At 39.4% G+C, this 17646-nt stretch overlaps 1 long non-coding RNA gene across 1 annotated transcript; it reads right to left on the reverse strand.

Moving 5' to 3' along the window:
- Positions 1-1841: 1841 nt before the first annotated feature.
- Positions 1842-6244, reverse strand: LOC135625929 (uncharacterized). Its single transcript, XR_010492207.1, has 2 exons — positions 4294-6244; positions 1842-2144 (listed from the first exon to the last, which is right to left on the reverse strand). It is a non-coding gene; the product is annotated as an uncharacterized LOC135625929 (long non-coding RNA).
- Positions 6245-17646: the final 11402 nt, after the last annotated feature.

A 17646-nucleotide genomic window follows, 5' to 3' on the forward strand; every position in this document is an offset into this window, starting at 1 on the left:
ATCTTTATAATACTTGCCAATAGAAAATGAAACTAAACATCTTTTAGTTACATTGATGTCATTTCCTTTTTGCAGCCAACATAACTGGTACGGATATGGATGAGGGATGGTATCCAACTTTAGCTTCTGCAGCATCTCTAAAGATATAACATTCTCAAAGCTGCCGCTGTCGATGATCACCAAACATACTTTGCCAAGAGAAGTGCATTTAGTGTGAAACACATTTTTTCTCACCCAACATTCATCGTCGGCCACATATGACACTTGTAAACTACGTTGTAATATAATAGACAAACCATGATCAGCATAAGTAATCTCTTCCTCATCATCATCGTATTTTGGTTCGTCGTCAGCTTCATCTTCGCCTCCATCACTATGATCTTCAACCAAAGTTACAATCCTCCTATTTGGACAATCCGAAGCAATATGCCCAAAACCATGTCATTTGAAGCATTTTCGGCCACTTGGGGTAGAAGAATTAGGTGTTTTTTTATTGTCAGCAGACTCTTCACCCTTTTCTTGCACCTTCGATATCACCTTGCTTTGGATAGTAGGCTTGGAACTTCCTCCTTTCGTGTAGCCTTCTTTTGAGCCATACCGAAAACTCTTTTCAAACTTCTGTTGCTTTTCAACTTTCAATGCCAGCTTGCTCACATCATTTAAAGACCAATATGGCTGTAGCTGAACAACTTTAGCAATCTCATACTTCAGACCTCCTAAGTATCTTACAATTGTTTGCTCTTCCGATTCTACAAGCTCTCCTTTTAACATCAAATTATCAAATTCTATAGTGTACTCCTCCACACTAAGATCTTTTTGCTTGAAATCATGTATTTTGAGAAAGATCTCTTGTCTATAATTATCAGGTAAATATTTTCTCTTTAGCTCCCTTTTCATTTTCTCCTATGTAACGATCTTACTCTTCCGCTCACGTTCTCTTTGTTTCTTCAGATTTTCCCACCAAAAAGATGCATTCCGCTTGAGTTTGAGTGCCACAAGTTTGACCTTCTTTTGTTCTTGTGGTTCATGAAAATAGAAGATTCTTTCTACTGTATTAAGCCAATCGATAAAGTCATCAACATTTATTTTCCCTTCAAATTCTGGAATATCAAATCTGGGATTATATTTATTCTGCCACTCGTCTTGGACTTCATTTATTCTCCGACATCTTCTCGAATCCCTTGGAAGATTAGGGGTTTCATCATCAGAAGTAAACTCTCGAGCGTCATTTTCATGCTGGTTGTGTCTACTTTGAAGTTCGTTAATTATTTCATTTTTTTCTTGTAGGCTACGCAGCAATTTTTGTAGCTACGGCCTCAACGATTCAGTGTCATTTTCATGGTCGCCACCTTCACCAACTATATCTTTTCTATTCCGCCTTGCCATGATCTATAGCCTATAGCTCTGATACCAAACTGATACCGGGGAGTGTAAAAATGCAGAATGGATTTCCAAATAACACCGATGGAATATTTGTTCAGATAGAAAAATGTCACAGTAGACAAGGAAGAACTGATACTAGAAGCACTAACGAAGCAACTTAGATAAAAATGAAAAGTAGCTCACCACCAAGTTTAAAATCGCAATGGGATACAGAAAGTTCACCAGCCAATGGAAATTAAACAAGTATACAGAACTAGAAAATAAAAGACTCACCTGTCACGCCCCTCAAAATATCCATGATTTTTTTAAAATCTTCGTCACAGACCAATCCAGGATCCAAACTAACGTTTGAGGACACTGAAAACATTCTATTCATATTCACATCCATAAAACCTGTGCAGTTTATAATCATATATCACATCACTCGATAATTCACATTTATGGCAACCCAAGCCAACTTGACAAACATGAACAACATTTATAAATCCACAAGCTAAATAATTTATACAATCAGAACTCCAACTATTCACCACAAGTTCATATCATTATAAATTAGGCTTAACATTCAGAAATTCCAAATAAGAGAGATCTCCTAACACTTTGACACAGTATATCCATTTCGGTTCATCGACAACATTTCATTACATACAAGACATACTTATGCAACAATATCGTAATAACCAACCAGACTTGCCCATTATTCTGAATAGCTATCCACTGCCTCAGCCCAAATCAAACATCTCGAAGAGTGACAAGCTGACCTGAAAGATTTATATAACAACGGAGTGAGCCAAAAACGGCTCAGCAAGTGACAAAGCATATTCAGAACAAAAGGAACGGTTTCAAACGAGTAAGGTATCATAATGCAAGGCAGAATACAAGAATTCTCAAGGATACCATCTCAATAGATACCAAATCATACGTATCATGTCATTCAAAAACATATTTGATCCATAACGAATGGGGCATAGAGTAATTGGAACATATCAATGGCAGATAGGACATTTCAGAACATATCTGTTCATAACAAATGGAGCACAGAGTAATTGGAACATATCAATGGCAGATAGGACATTTCAGAACATATCTGTTCATAGCAAATGGAGCACAGAGTAATTGGAGCATATCAATGGCAGATAGGACATTTCAGAACATATCTGTTCATAGCAAATGGAGCACAGAGTAATTAGAACATATCAATGGCAGATAGGACATTTCAGAACATATCAGTTCATAGCAAATGGAGCACAGAGTAATTGGAACATATCAATGGCAGATAGGACATTTCAGAACATATAAGTTCATAGCAAATGGAGCACAGAGTAATTGGAGCATATCAATGGCATATGAAATGTTCCGGAGCATATCAACGGCATATGGAACATTTCGAAGCATATCATCAGTGAATGAAGCATTTCAGAGCATATCGAAAACAAATATCGTACAGAAGCTCAAACGTCGTCTTTGACGTTGCAAACATATCAATCTTATCCAAAGCATGTACAGAAACACATAACCAAAGCTCTGGATATCATATCAAACATACAGAAGGTGTAGTGGGATCTCAGTCAGAATGTGATTCATCCATTTCTGAATGACCACCTGACAAAAGTCTCCCACGTCTGGGAGCTCCATCCACCCACGTCTAGGTGAAGTCAAAGGGGGCCGGCAGAGCATCGCAGGCTCTAATCACATACCCTCAAAGCGGGCAACAAGCGCATACCCTTTACCATTTCTGGCAAAGGTCCAAAATATCCCACATAACGGGACCCCACAAAGCGGGCAAATAGCGCAAACCCTTTACCATTTCTGGCAAAGGTCCGGACAATCCCACACACCAGAGTACAAAAGGGCAGTACGAACAATAAATAGCATATATCGGAAGCACACGCGGAACAACAAACGTACATGTGCCTTTACGAGTCAAATATGATGCAAGGAACAAATCTCTCACAAATGTATTCAGATTTGGAAACGAAATGAAAGCAAGAGCATTCAAGGATTCCAAACAATCAAATATGGCTCAATTCAAATAAGAAGGTTAGATAAATTCATTGTCAAAATGAATGAACTGGAATAGGCACATATCGGGAGCAAATGCGGAACAATAGGATATACATGTGCCTATATGAGTCAATACGATATAGCATAAACGTTACACAACAGTTTTCAAGAATGCAATAATTTTAAGGACAAGAGCATACAAGAATTCAAAGTAGTAATATAAAGCTCAATTGAATAAGAAGGCTAAAGGATATCAATTTCCAAAGGAATGAAACCAGAATATGAGAAATCGACCAAAGCTCGATTTCTGGCAGAATACAAAAGGCACATTGAACAAATGATTCAAACTATCAATCGTGCTCCAATTTACTCAGAAATAATCATTGGATAATACTTTCAGATAAGACAGACTTCATATGAATTGAACTGTCCAACAGAGAGAGTTACAAATAATTTGGTAAGCAAGAGTCATAGAACAAAATCTCTGTTGGCAGAATTCATAATGTCAGATTCAACAGATAACTGGGCAGGTGTTTGGATTTCAGATCTTTCAATCCATATATCAAAGAAAGGTCTACGAGTCTAGTTTCCAATGAAATCAGTTTTGAACAAATCAGAGTTTCCACAAAGTCTTATAGACAGTTCGGTATCAAAAGATCAGAATCTCAAAAGTTGCACAGATTCGAATCGTTACATGTAAACAGGAGATATAACAAATGCAAGGCTAGTACAATTCAAAGTTCCTCATAATCAAGCAAATGTAGAGATAAAAATGGCAGTGAGGAAGATCAGGATACTTGCAATAAGACATATCAGAGCAATTATAGGAGAAACGATCAGGAAACTTGCAATATAAAGGATTGAAACAAGCGGGAAACTTGCAATAGGAAGAATCAGAAAACTTGCCTTTCAAAGATTTCGATCCGAAGATCCAAAGAAGGTGCCAGCCCAAATCCTTCTACTTTTTCTCCGTGTCCTCTCTCTGTTTCGTTTTGTGCTCCCGTTTTCTTCCTTTCTTCGCAACTACATCACGTGTCGAACATCGAGGCACAGTCACCTGCTCTCTCTTACTCTCATTCCTTCTTTTTCTTTCCCAAACGCAGCTGCCACAGCCGCCGCCGTTGCCGCTGCTACAATCGCAGCCCCTTCCACCGCACTACCTTCCTTCCTCCCTTCTCTCACAGACATAACTGCTGCATACGCAGTCGCTGCCGCTGCGGCCGCAATCCCGTCCGCAGCCCCTTTTTTTTCCCCCCTTTCCTTTCCTTTCTTTCCCGGCTGCAACTGCCGCAGTCGCAGTCGCAGCCATGGCCGCAGCCACCACAACCGCAGCCTCTTCTTCCTCTGCTACTCTATTTCCTCTCCTACTTCTCTTCCAACTGCAGCTGCCACTGCCGCAGCTGCCACCCCTTCTCCTCTTCCTCTCTCCTTCCCCTCCTTCCCTTTCTCTTCTTCTTCCTTTCCTTCTCTTCTTTCCCAGCCACAGCTGCAGCTGCCATCGCCGCAGCCGCAGCCCCTTCTCCTCTTCCTCTCTTCTTCCTCTCCTTCCCTTTCTCTTCTTCTTCCTTTCCTTTTTCTCTTTCCCTGCCACAGCTGCAGCTGCCATCGCCGCAGCCGCAGCCCCTTCTCCTCTTCCTCTCTTCTTCCTCTCCTTCCCTTTCTCTTCTTCTTCCTTTCCTTTTTCTCTTCCTCTTTCCCTGCCATAGCTGCAGCTGCCACAACCGCAGCCGCAGCTACTTCTTTCCCTTCTCCTCTTCCTTCTCCTTCCTTTCTTCTTCTTCTCTCCCCGCTGCAACTGCTGCAGTCGCGGCCGCAGCCACGGCCGCAACCTCTCCCTCCTCCCCTGCTCATCTTCCTCTTCTTCTTCTCTTCCAGCTGCAGCTGCCATCGCCGCAGCTGCAGCCCCTTCTTCCCCGGCGTCACACACACCCTCTCCTCTGTTTCCTCTGCAGGAAACAGAGGTATCACCCCTCTTTCTCTTCCTCTTCTTCTTCTTCTCCTCTTCCCCTCTTCCCTTTTCCTCCCCAAGGCCACACATCTCCTCGCTGCAGCCTTGCCGCAGCTATCTTCTTCTTCTTCTTCTTCTTCTTCTTCTTCTTCCCTTTTCATCCTCAACGCCCCCACACATCCTCTCCTCTGTTTCCACCTGCGGGAAACAGAGGTGCTGCAGCCCTGGCTGCTGCAGCTGCCTCTCTTTTCCCTCTTCTTCTCCTTCTCTTCTTCTCCTCTTCCCTTTTCCTACCCAAAGACACACACCTCCTCGCTGCAGCCTTGCCGCAGCTATCCTCCTCTCTTCTTCTTCTTCTTCTTCTTCTTCTTCTTCTTCTTCTTCTCTTCTCCCTCTTCTCCCTCTTCTTCCTCTCTTCTTCTCCCCACGCCCCACAGCTCCTCGCTGCAGCCCTCGCTGCAGCCACCTCCTCTTCTTCTTCTTCTTCTTCTTCTTCTTCTTCTTCTTCTCTACTCCCTCTTCTTCCTCCTCTCTTCTTTTCCCTCTTCTTCTTCTTCTTCTTCTTCTTCTTCTACCACTCTCCTTCTTCTCCTCACGCCCCACCGCTCTCTCTGTTTCTAGAAGAAACAGAGTGCGTGGGAGGCGGTGGGATAATACCGAATTTTCGGTTTTCCCTTTTTTTTTTCTTTTTTTTTGCAACTTAGCAGTTTAGTCCTTGTAATTTCTATATTTACATATAGGTCCTCCAATTTACATATAAATCTTTATTAATAATTTTTAAAAGCGAGGGATATTACATCACCACTCAAGGACGCATCCAAGAGATATAGAGTTTAAGGGGGTTCTCTAAGAGAGCTTCTGCCCAGACATCATCAGTTTCTAAAATCCTTTCTAAGCCCTAAACCACAAAATAAATACTAGTGTAAGAAACAACCATTCATGCATAGGAATTTTTTAAATTAAGTGCTTTAAAGCTGCCAACCAATTCCATTAATGAATTCCTTAGCCATGAAGAAAAGCATCATGATACAGCTTTACAACTGCCAACCAACTCCATTAATGTATTCCTTTGTGCTGGGAATATGCTGATGAACATACCACTCTGCAGCTTGGAAAGGAATTTTAAAGGCAAGGAATTGGCTATTCAAACACATTTCTTATGCAATCTTTTTTGGAACTAGTACTAATATATGGTACGATCCTTGGGTGAATGGGAAGAGTATATTTCAATTATATGACAACAGAATACGAAAAGATCTTGGAAGGTTTCCGAGTTCATTTCTAATGGTACCTGGTGTCTCCCGAATTCTATTTCTCCCGAAATGTTATCACTTTGGCCGACTATCATAGCTATTCCAATCAGAAACAACTCTTCAGATATACTTATTTGGCCTCATGACAATGGCAAATTTAGTGCAACATCTGTATGGAATCAAATTAGGCAAAGAAATAACAAGTGGGTCCCAAGCAGTTGGACATGGGATCGACCGGGATCACAAAGACACTCCTTATGTACATGGCAGGCCCTTCTCAATAAACTACCTACAATAGACAATATGAAAATAAGAGGTATCTATCATGTTAACCGATGCTCCCTTTGTTTGCAACAAGAAGAAACTGTTGACCACCTCTATTTTGCTTGTGATTATACAAAATGGATATGGAAGGAGATTCTCCAGCGATTTGAACTCAGTAGACTGCCGCAACCAAACTTGCACCAAGAACTAGGCGACCTCAGGCAATGTTTCTTAAGAAAAGGGCCTCTTACACAACTGGCAAAGGTTACTTTCAGATGCGCTATTTGGTGGAAGTGGAAGGAGAGATGTAGTAGAATCTTTGAATGTCAACACACAAACAATGCTCAGCTCTTGAAAGAGATTATTAGAGACTCAAGATCCTGTATGGAGCATGATCTCAAAACCGAGCACTTCACCCGAAGAGAAACAGATATTTTTATCAAATTTAATTTTGCTATTAGCTAAAGATCTTGGGAATGATGCCAAATAATGTACCCACAGGTAGTTATAGTCTACAGCATGTGTAGTCATAACTATCGCATTCGCACTCTATGAGTTACTTGGCTTTGTCTATGACTTGTATAGATAAAGCTATTTGTAGAAACTTTACACATAATCAATTTACTTTTACTTACCAAAAAAAAGAATATGCTGATAAGCTGTCTTATCTGAGTAGGCTGAGTTGAAGATTATGTAGCAATATTGTTTGCTGAAAAAAATATCATATTATCAGTATGATCCATATGAGCAGATTGTAGCAAATTAGACACTCTTGTGTCAAGTCCTTTTATGGCAACAATTCAAAGAAGGACTGCTGATTCGCTTCAGACCAACCGATTACGAGAATATTGATGGACAACTAGCAAAGATCCGACAAACTTCCACCATTCAGGAGTACAAAACCAGGTTTTAAAGGTTATATAATCAAACTCATGATTGGTCTAAAAAATAGCTATTGAGGACCTTCATTGAGGGCATGAAGCTGAAGATCCGAAGAGAAGTTAAAGCGCGACAACCGTATACGCTTATGGTAGCCATCTCTTTCGCACGACATCAAGAGGAGCAATTGAACCATGAAGCTCGGAGGACTAGGGTCGCTCCTCAACAAGTAATATTGAAGCCCTCAGCCCCCCCTACTATTGACCAAGTCCCTACACCAAAGAGGTTAACAAGAGAAGAGCTTCGGGAGCGATATGCAAAGGGGTTATGTTGGCAATGTGACGAGCCGTGGAGTCGTGAGCATCGCTGTAGTAAAGGAGGACTTCTTATGATAGAACCAATAGAAGAAGAGTTCATTGAACATTCAGAAGAGAGCCTCGAAAATGAAGAAAAAGATGCAAAAGAAGAGCCACAACCGACCGAAGTTACGGTACATACACTAGCTGGCTACTCAAACCCGCAAACGATGAAAGTTGGAGGCCTTCTCAAACAACAACCGATCACTATTCTCATCGACATGGGCAGCACTAATAACTTCCTAAACAGTAAGATTGCTATCCATATGAACTTACTTATTGAGAATTGCAGTAGGTTTGTCGTTAAGGTCGCCAACGGATGGATTTTGAAGTGTGATCATAGGTGCCCGCAAGTGAAACTTTTGCTGTAGGACCAAGAGATAATTACAGATTTCTTCCTCCTCCCTCTTGATAATCATGAGGCCATACTTAGAATTAAATGGTTGATGACATTAGGTGATATTTCTTGGAATTTTATGCAACTATTTATAAAATTTTACAGTAAGAAGAAACAGGTGATACTGCTTGGGAAACGTGAGGGCGACTAACGATGATTTGCACACAACAAATGGAGAAGGTTTTGCATAAAGCATGCAGGGGCTTTTTGGTACAACTTAAGCAACAAATTAAAGGAGAGCCAATAGAATTTGAAGTTCCAAACCTATTTCCTTTGCTTGCTGAATTTTCAGATATATTTGACGAGCCGCACAACCTACCTCTTACTCGTCGGCATGATCATTGTATAATAATTTTTTCAGTCAAATCTCCAGCAAATACTCAGCCATATCGATATCCATATATCTAGAATGATGAAATAGAAAGGATTTTAAAAGAGATGCTTGAAACAGGAGTTATTCGGCCAAGTTGCAACCTCTACTTTTCACCGGTGCTACTTGTACACAAGAAGGACAGAACATAGTGAATATGCGTTCATTACCGAGCTCTCAATGGCATAACCATCAAGAACAAATACCTTATTCCAATAGCAGATGAAATGCTAGATGAAAGGGAGCATAAATCTTCACAAAGTTGGACCTTCGATCCGGGTATTATCAAATACGAGTGTATGAAGAAGTCATACCGAAAATCACCTTTCGAACACACAACGGCCACTACGAATTTTTACTTTCTTCAACAAAAGGTGAAATATCTTGGGCATATCATATCAGAGGAAGGTGTGATAGTGGACCCCTTCAAAATTGAAGCAATGCAAAACTGGCCTACCCCAAGGAACATAAAATTGCTACATGGCTTTTTGGGTTTAACAGGCTACTACCGTAAGTTCGTGAAAAACTATGGAAAGATCAGTGCACCACTTACTTCCTTACTGGGAAAAGATGTATTCTAATGGTCGGACAGAGCCTCCACCGCCTTCGACAAACTTAAGGCAGCCATAACGACGACGCCGGTGCTAGCGCTACCATATTTCAACCGACCCTTCATCATTAAGGCCGATGCATCTGGAGACAGAATGGGAGACATTCTCATGCAAGATGGTCGACCACTCATATACATTAGTAAGACATTGTCTCCCCCCTATCAAAACATGTTAACATATGATAAGGAGATGCTCGCCATTATGCATGCAACAACGAGGTGGAGATCGTACTTGATCAGGCGATACTTTAAAATCAAGACCGACCATAAAAGTCTAAAATATCTCTTGGAGCAGAAGATATCTTCCCCCGAGTAGCAAAAATGGGTAACAAAACTTCTTAGATTTGATTATGAAATAACTTACAAAAGGTGGAAAGAGAATATTGTTGCAGATGCGCTTTCGCAGCTACCTGAGCAAGCTGAATTTTCTGTCGTTTTACTTCCAACCAGCGACTTCCTTGAGGATATTATGATGGAATGGCAGGAAGATTCGGAGACCATTAAAATACAAAAAAAAATTAGAGGAAGCACCAAGCTCTGTGGGTCATTACAATCGGGACTCAAAAAAATTATGCTATAAGGGACGCATTGTGCTTGTGACAAATTCTACTTGCATCTTCAAGAGCAGATTTTGGAAAAAGTTATTCCATATGCAGGGTACTAAATTGAAAAGGAGTACGACATATCACCCACAAACCAACAGCCAGACGAAAGTTTTAAATAGGTGCTTGGAGACAGCCCAAAGCCACCCACCAAATATGACTACCCAAAGAGAACTCCAGACCCAGCCAAGTGCCATTATTGATCGACGGATCGTAACTCGATGACGACGACCCACTAATGAAGTACTAATACAGTGGGCGAACCTACCAATAGAAGATGCCACTTGGGAGAACTATGACGACTTGAAGATCAAATTCCCAAAATTCATGAATCATCAGCCTCGAGGACAAGGCTGAATTGAAGAGGGCGGGTCTGTTAGGACTCTAGCTTGGAGAATCCTAATTGAGAGGGACATTCATGTAAAACTGTTAGGACTCTAGCTAGGAGAGTCCTAATTGAGAGGGACATTCTGTTAGGACTCTAGCTAGGAGAGTCCTAATTGTGAGGGACATTCTGTTAGGACTCTAGCTAGGAGAGTCCTAATTGAGAGGGGCATTCATGTAGTAGGTGTTTTCTTAGAGAAGAATTAGGAGTTGTAATGGAATAGGAGTCCTACACTGAACATGAAATCTGGTCTAGTTGTAGTGAGGTAAAGTAAACTTCCTATCATGCCCCTATAAGTTTTTTGATCGAAGCTTTCTCCACTTTCATCAATTTCTTACTTAGTGGAGGTGCTCATAGGAGTGTTAATAGCTTTTGAGCTATTCATATTAAACTTTTTTATCAAATTCATAGCATATTTAATTTGACTAATAAAGATGACAATTGCTTTATTGTTTGATTTGTAAGCCTAAGAAGAATGTTAATTCTCCCATTAAACTCATTTCGAATTCAAGACTCATAGTTTTAGCAAAAGATTCATAAAGAGATTCATTCGTAGAATTTTAAAGCCAAGGAATTGGCTAATCAAACACATTTCTTATGCAATCTCTTCTCGAACTAGTACTAATATGTGGTACGATCCTTGGGTGAATGGGAAGAGTATATTTCAATTATATGACGATAGAATATGAAAAGATCTTGGGGCTCCTAAAGATTAGAAGGTTTCCGAGTTCATTGCTAACGGTACCTGGTGTCTCCCTAATCCTATTTCTCCCGAAATGTTATCACTTTGGCCGACTATTTGGCCTCATGCCAATGGCAAATTTAGTGCCACATCCGCATGGAATCAAATTAGGCAAAAAAATAACAAGTGGGTCCCAAGAAGTTGGACATGGGATCAACCGGGATCACAAAGACATTCCTTATGTGCATGGCAGGCCCTTCTCAAAAAACTACATACAATAGACAATATGAAAAGAAGAGGTATCTATCATATTAACCGATACTCCCTTTGTATGCAACAAGAAGAAATTGTTGACCACCTCTATTTTGCTTGTGATTATACAAAATGGATATGGAAGGAGATTCTCTAGCGATTTGAACTCAATAGACTGCCGCAACCAAACTTGCACCAAAAACTAGGCGACCTCATGCAATGTTTCTCAAGAAAAGGGCCTCTCACACAACTGGCAAAGGTTACTTTCAGATGCGCTATTTGTGGATGTGGAAGGAGAGATGTAACAGAATATTTGAATGTCAACACACAAACAATGCTCAGCACTTGAAAGAGATTATTTGAGATTAGAGACTCAAGATCCTGTATAGAGCAAGATCTCAAAATGGAGCACTTTACCCAAAGAGAAAAAGATATTTTTATCAAATTTAATTTTGCTATTAGCTAAAGATCTTGGGAATGATGCCAAATTATGTACCCACAGGTAGTTTTTATATATCTGGATAAACATTTTCTCTCTTGACTATAATTAGGAGTTATAGTCTATATGTAGTATCAACCTTGATGAACAATGAGAAAATTATTTTCAAAATTCTTGATGAACAATGTAGTATCAACCTTGCCTTTTGTGAAATTGTTTTAAATAAGAAAAGAACTAAGTTTCTCCTACCAAGCCCTCGGAGCTTGTTTTAAACCATAGAGAGTTTTAGTTAATCTAAACAAATGATTAGGGAGGCTATTATTTTCAAATCCAGGAGGTTGTTCAACATAAACTTCTTCGGACATAAAGCAATTAAGAAAAGCACTTTTAACATCCATTTGAAACAACTTAAAATTATTACTACTAGCGAAGGCAAGGAGCATCCTTATGGCTTCTATTCGAGCCACAAGAGCGAAGGTTTCTTCGTAATCGATACCTTCTTCTTGGTTGAAACCTTTGGCCACTAATTTAGCCTTGTTTCTAACCACGTTACCATATTCATCTTGCTTGTTTCTAAACACCCATTTAGTACCAATAACTAAATGATCATTTGGCTTAGGAACAAGCTTCCACACCTCATTTCTCTCAAATTGATTGAATTAATATTGCATTGCAATAATCCATGAATCATCTTTCATGGCTTCATCAACACATTTGGGAGAGAAAAGCGGCGTTGGAACAAAAATTTTTAAGAGAAAAACGTGTTTGAACCCCCTTTGATGTGTCTCCTAAGATTAGCTCCTTAGGATGAGCATCTACTTACTTCCAATCATTGGGTAAGGATGTTTCAGAAGTGGATGCATCCAAGTTGCTAGTTAGAGACGGGGTTTCATTTAAATTCAAGGAATCAAAATTAACATCATCATCAAAATCATTTTTCCTGATTTTGGAAATCTCATTGAAAACAACATGAATGGATTCTTCAATAATTAAAGTTCTTTTATTGAAGATACGAAAAGCTTTAGAAGTAGAAGAATAACCAAGAAATATTCCTTCATCGGATTTAGCATCAAATTTTCCTAAGTTATCTTTTTCATTTAAGATAAAACACTTATATCCAAAGACTTTAAAATATGAAACATTGGGTTTTTTGTTGTTCCATAACTCATAGGGAGTTTTGGTGAGTAAGGGTCTTACTATAACTCTATTCAAAATATAGCATACAGTGTTTACGGCTTCGGCCCAAAAATATTTGGGTAGGCTATGTTCATTCAACATGGTTCTTGCCATTTTTTATAAATTTCGATTTTTTCTTTCTACTACTCCATTTTGTTGAGGATTTCTAGGTGTAGAGAAATTATGGTTGTATCCATTGAGTTCACAAAATTCTTGGAAATCATGGTTTTGAAATTCACCACCGTGATCACTTCTAATTGACGAAATCATAGAACCCTTCTCATTTTGAACAAGTTTACAAAACTTGGTAAAATATCTAAAGCATTCAATTTTCTGTTTTAAGAAGTAAGTCCATATGCATTTACTACAGTCATCCACAATGACGAAGGCGTATTTGCTACCTCCTAGGCTTGTGTTAGAACCTTTGCAGATTCTAAACTTGGGGTTGATCTCTTTAGGGGATCGACCTCCTTGGAACTCTATAGGGGTTCCCCCCTCCAAGTTGCTGCTTAAAGGCTGCAAAAAAGTTTCATCTATTGCTTATCAAAAGAGAAGGAATACATGGCTATTTATAGGGCTTCTAAACCCTAACTCCTAATAGGACTCCTATTTAAGACTCTTACTTCTAACCAACTCCTAGTCAAGACTCCTATTCCCTTACAACTCCTAATTCTTCTCTAAGAAAATACCTCCTACATGAATGCCCCTCTCAATTAGGACTCTCCTAGCTAGAGTCCTAATAGAATGTCCCTCTCAATTAGGACTCTCCTAGCTATAGTCCTAACAGTTTACATGAATGTCCCTCTCAATTAGGACTCTCCAAGCTAGAGTCCTAACAGCTTGATGTAGAGATTGGTCCGAACAAGTCCATATGGATCAATTGTAAAGTACTAGAGGTGTGCTTATTTGATTCTTAAATTTGAAACTACCCTTAATTTGTTTACCTAATTAACAAGTATCACATGCATTATCTTTGATGAACTTGATATGAGGAATTCCTCTTACAAGTTCTTTAGATGATATTTGAGCGATTAGTTTCATGCTAGCATAACCTAATTTTCTATGCCATAGCCAAGCATCCTCATTCAAAACCGAAAAACACATTTCATTACACAAATCATTTATGTCAATAGTGTATACGTTATTTTGTTTTAATGCAATCATAGACGTGTTTAAAGACATTAGTGTATACGTTATTATTGATGTCAATAGTGTTTAAAGAGTATCGAAAACTTTGGAGTTTCTAGGCAAGATTGAATCCAATTAACCCATTGCTGTCGGAAGTTCATATCAGCTTTCCGTAACTGATAGATAAATTTGGAGCATCTTATAGATAAATTTCCTATTAACTGAATCAAAGACTTTCCGTAAATCAGCTATAAAATAGATTTTTGTCCCTCTTGCTTTTGAATGCAAATATTTGACCAAGTCATTAGCAAGCAAAATGTTATGATGTATACTTCTCCCTTTGATGAAAGTAGCTTGATTTGGGCTAATGATCTTGTGTATTACCTTTTGCATTCTATTTGCCAATACTTTGGAGATGATCTTGTAAATAAAGTTGCATAATGATATGGGTCGATAGTTCTCTAGTGAATCAGCCCCTGCATTCTTCGGAATTAAAGAAATAAAAGTGCAATTCATCTCTCTAAGAATATAACCTGAAGAGAAAAAATGTTAGCAAGCTTTGATCACATCATTTCCAATAATAGACCAAGTAGTTTGGTAAAATTTAGCTGGAAATCCATATGGACCTGGGCTTTTGTGCTTTGGTGACTTAAAAACAACACATACAATTTCGTCATCTATAATTGGGGCATTGAGGATTGAAATAGCTTCCGAATCAAGTTTTCTAGTCGGCTCCACATGAATGTTATTAGGTTTCCTAGCTTGATTGAGTAAGGAATAAAAAAATTGCTCTGTGTGTGCTTTAACCTCATCTAAATTCTCAATAAGATTATCATATTTGTCTCTGCATTTTTTATACGGTTAACAGCCCTTCGAGTAGCAATTGAAGCATAGAAAAATTTAGTATTGGAATCCCTAGTGTAAGCCAAAGCTGTCGAGACTTCTGCTTTGCAAAACTTTTCTCCTGTTTTAAGGCTTGCATGAAGTTATTTTTTGCTTCTGTCTCTTTGTAGATAATATTCTCATCATTTGGCTGAAGTTTTAGCTCATGTTGCAATGACATTAGTTCCTTTCTGCAAAATTGAACTCTAGTGGTAATATTGCTAAAGGTATTTGTATTCCACTCCTTTAGTGCTGCTTTACAGGCTTTGAGCTTTTGACATAAGATGTAAGGGGGGGATCCATGCACATTTACATTCCAAGCAGATCTGATAACATCAGGAAATTGAGGATGAGTACTCCACATGTTAAAGAATCTAAACGGTTTCTTGCCTCTTGGTGTCGCTTTGTCTGCATGTATATACATTAAAGAATGGTCAGAAAACAAAGGAGCACCATACTCAAGAAGTGAATCTGGGTAAACTGTTAACCATTCATGATTAATCAAACACCTATCAAGTCGAGCCATTAATTTTTTATTAGCAGCACCTTGATTACTCCAGGAGAGCCAATTACCCACAAATTTCATATCAAACAATGCTGCAGTGTCAATGTAGTCATTAAAACTTTGAAGCTGGCTTTCTGAAAGTTGTCTACCCCCCTCTTTTTCATTTGTGTACCGAACAGTATTAAAGTCTTCAAGAACAATCCAAGGTACATTGAGACAGCCATTTACAATATTAGTCAGGTCAGACAAAAGAGTATTTCTTTCTTGCATACTGTTTGAAGCATATATACCATTGAAATTGAATTGACAGCCATTCTTTTTGTCCTCTACCTTAAGATGAATGAATTGATCAGTAGTAGAAATAAACCAAGCATAAATAGAGTTAGGATGTCATAAGACCCATATTCTACCAAAAGTTTCATTTGAGTCATTGGTAAACAGTTCTGCATCCGGCCATATTAAATTCTTTTGAGCTTAAACGCGTGATTGTTTAATTTTCATTTCCACTAGAATAACAATATCATATGCGGCATACTTGATTATTCTGTTGAGCTCCCGACATTTCTTCGGCTTATTAAGTCCGCGAACATTCCAGCATGTTATCTTCATCAGTAATAAACAAATGAAAAGGTGGTAAGGTATTCATCCTACGACTTTGGATGGACTGTACCATCCTTTTTCTTATCCCTTGGTTTTGTATTTTCCTCCCGCACAATATCCTTACCTTTTATGGCTTTATTCCTATATTTATCCACTTCATCTACAGCTTGCAGATTTTTAAACTTTAAAGTACCTTGAATAATATGGTCTTGATTGGCAGGGTTTGTTGAAGCACGATAAGATTGTTGCAGCACAATATCCTGGATAGTACTTGTTGGAGCAGCCTGGCTAGAGAGGTTTATTGGGGCATGAGTTTGTTGAGACAGAATATCCTTGTTGGCGATGTTTGTTGTGGCCTGAGTTTGTTGAGGAAGAATATCCTTGCTAGCGAGATTTGTTTGGGCCATTAGTTCGTCGAGCTATTGTGGACGGATCCGATGATATTGGAAGAGATGAAGTTCCTGACTTATGTTTCTCCTGTCCACTAGTACCATGGGAAACCTCTGTTGTGGAAGGCTCTGACATTATAGGAAGAGATAAAGTTTTGGATTTGTCCTTCTGTCCGCGGTGCTTTCCTTGCGAGTCGGAATGCTCAATAGTTTTCGCCACCATCGGTGCTACTGCCATTAGAGAAGAATCACTTTGTTGTTGAGGTGCTTGCGTGGTCGATAGACCTTTGTGGTTGGTTTTGGGGTTTGCTGACAAGCTCCATTTGCATGACCAAAAGATAAGCAACACTGACATCGTTGTGGCTTCCAGGAAAATGAGACATGTACCTTCCGAGTGTTCCCATCAAGATCACGATAGAAAACCTCATTAGGAAGATCTTCATCGGACGAAACCAGCACACATGCTCAAATGCTAACCTCGTCTGAGCTGCTGTTGCTTTGTCGATGTAGAGTGGCTGTCTCAGAGTGCTACATAACTTTGCAATAAAATATCGACTCCAAAAATGTAGAGGCAGTCCTTGAAAGGATACCCATAATGGAATAGATTGTAGGCTATCTAACTCCAAATGAACATCAGGAGACCAACATCATAGAATCATTGGATGACCGCGGATAGTCTAGAATCCTTTGAGGATTCATTGCAAATCTTCTTTAGAGTATAGCTTGCAAACAAATAATCCGTTCTCTAGCATATGAAGATCAAATGATGATATTCCTCATCGGGTTTTGATAAATGAGGATAGAGGGAAATAAGATGTTTTGAGACCTACCACAGAGCCAACAATCACCATAGACCATGTCTCAATAAGCTTTGCTGAATCAGCAGTCTCGTATACAGCATTCTTCTTATCAGTCTGAACTTCTGGATTAAAGAATTCAAGGCTTAGATCTGGACTTCCAACCGGAGCCTTGAAGAGGCTAGTCCAAGGCCGAGGATCGCTGGAATTGAGAGCAGGCTGCCGCGATCTAGAGCGCGACCTGCTTCGATGCTGCTTCATCGAAGGAGTTTCTCTCTGGAAAGGATATGGTGGAGGAGCAACTTGGCGGGTAACGGTAGGGGGCCTTGCCATCATTTCAACCCT

Source organism: Musa acuminata, chromosome BXJ2-10 (genome assembly GCF_036884655.1).
Source record: "Musa acuminata AAA Group cultivar baxijiao chromosome BXJ2-10, Cavendish_Baxijiao_AAA, whole genome shotgun sequence".
In the NCBI taxonomy this organism is placed as follows: Eukaryota; Viridiplantae; Streptophyta; class Magnoliopsida; order Zingiberales; family Musaceae; genus Musa; species Musa acuminata.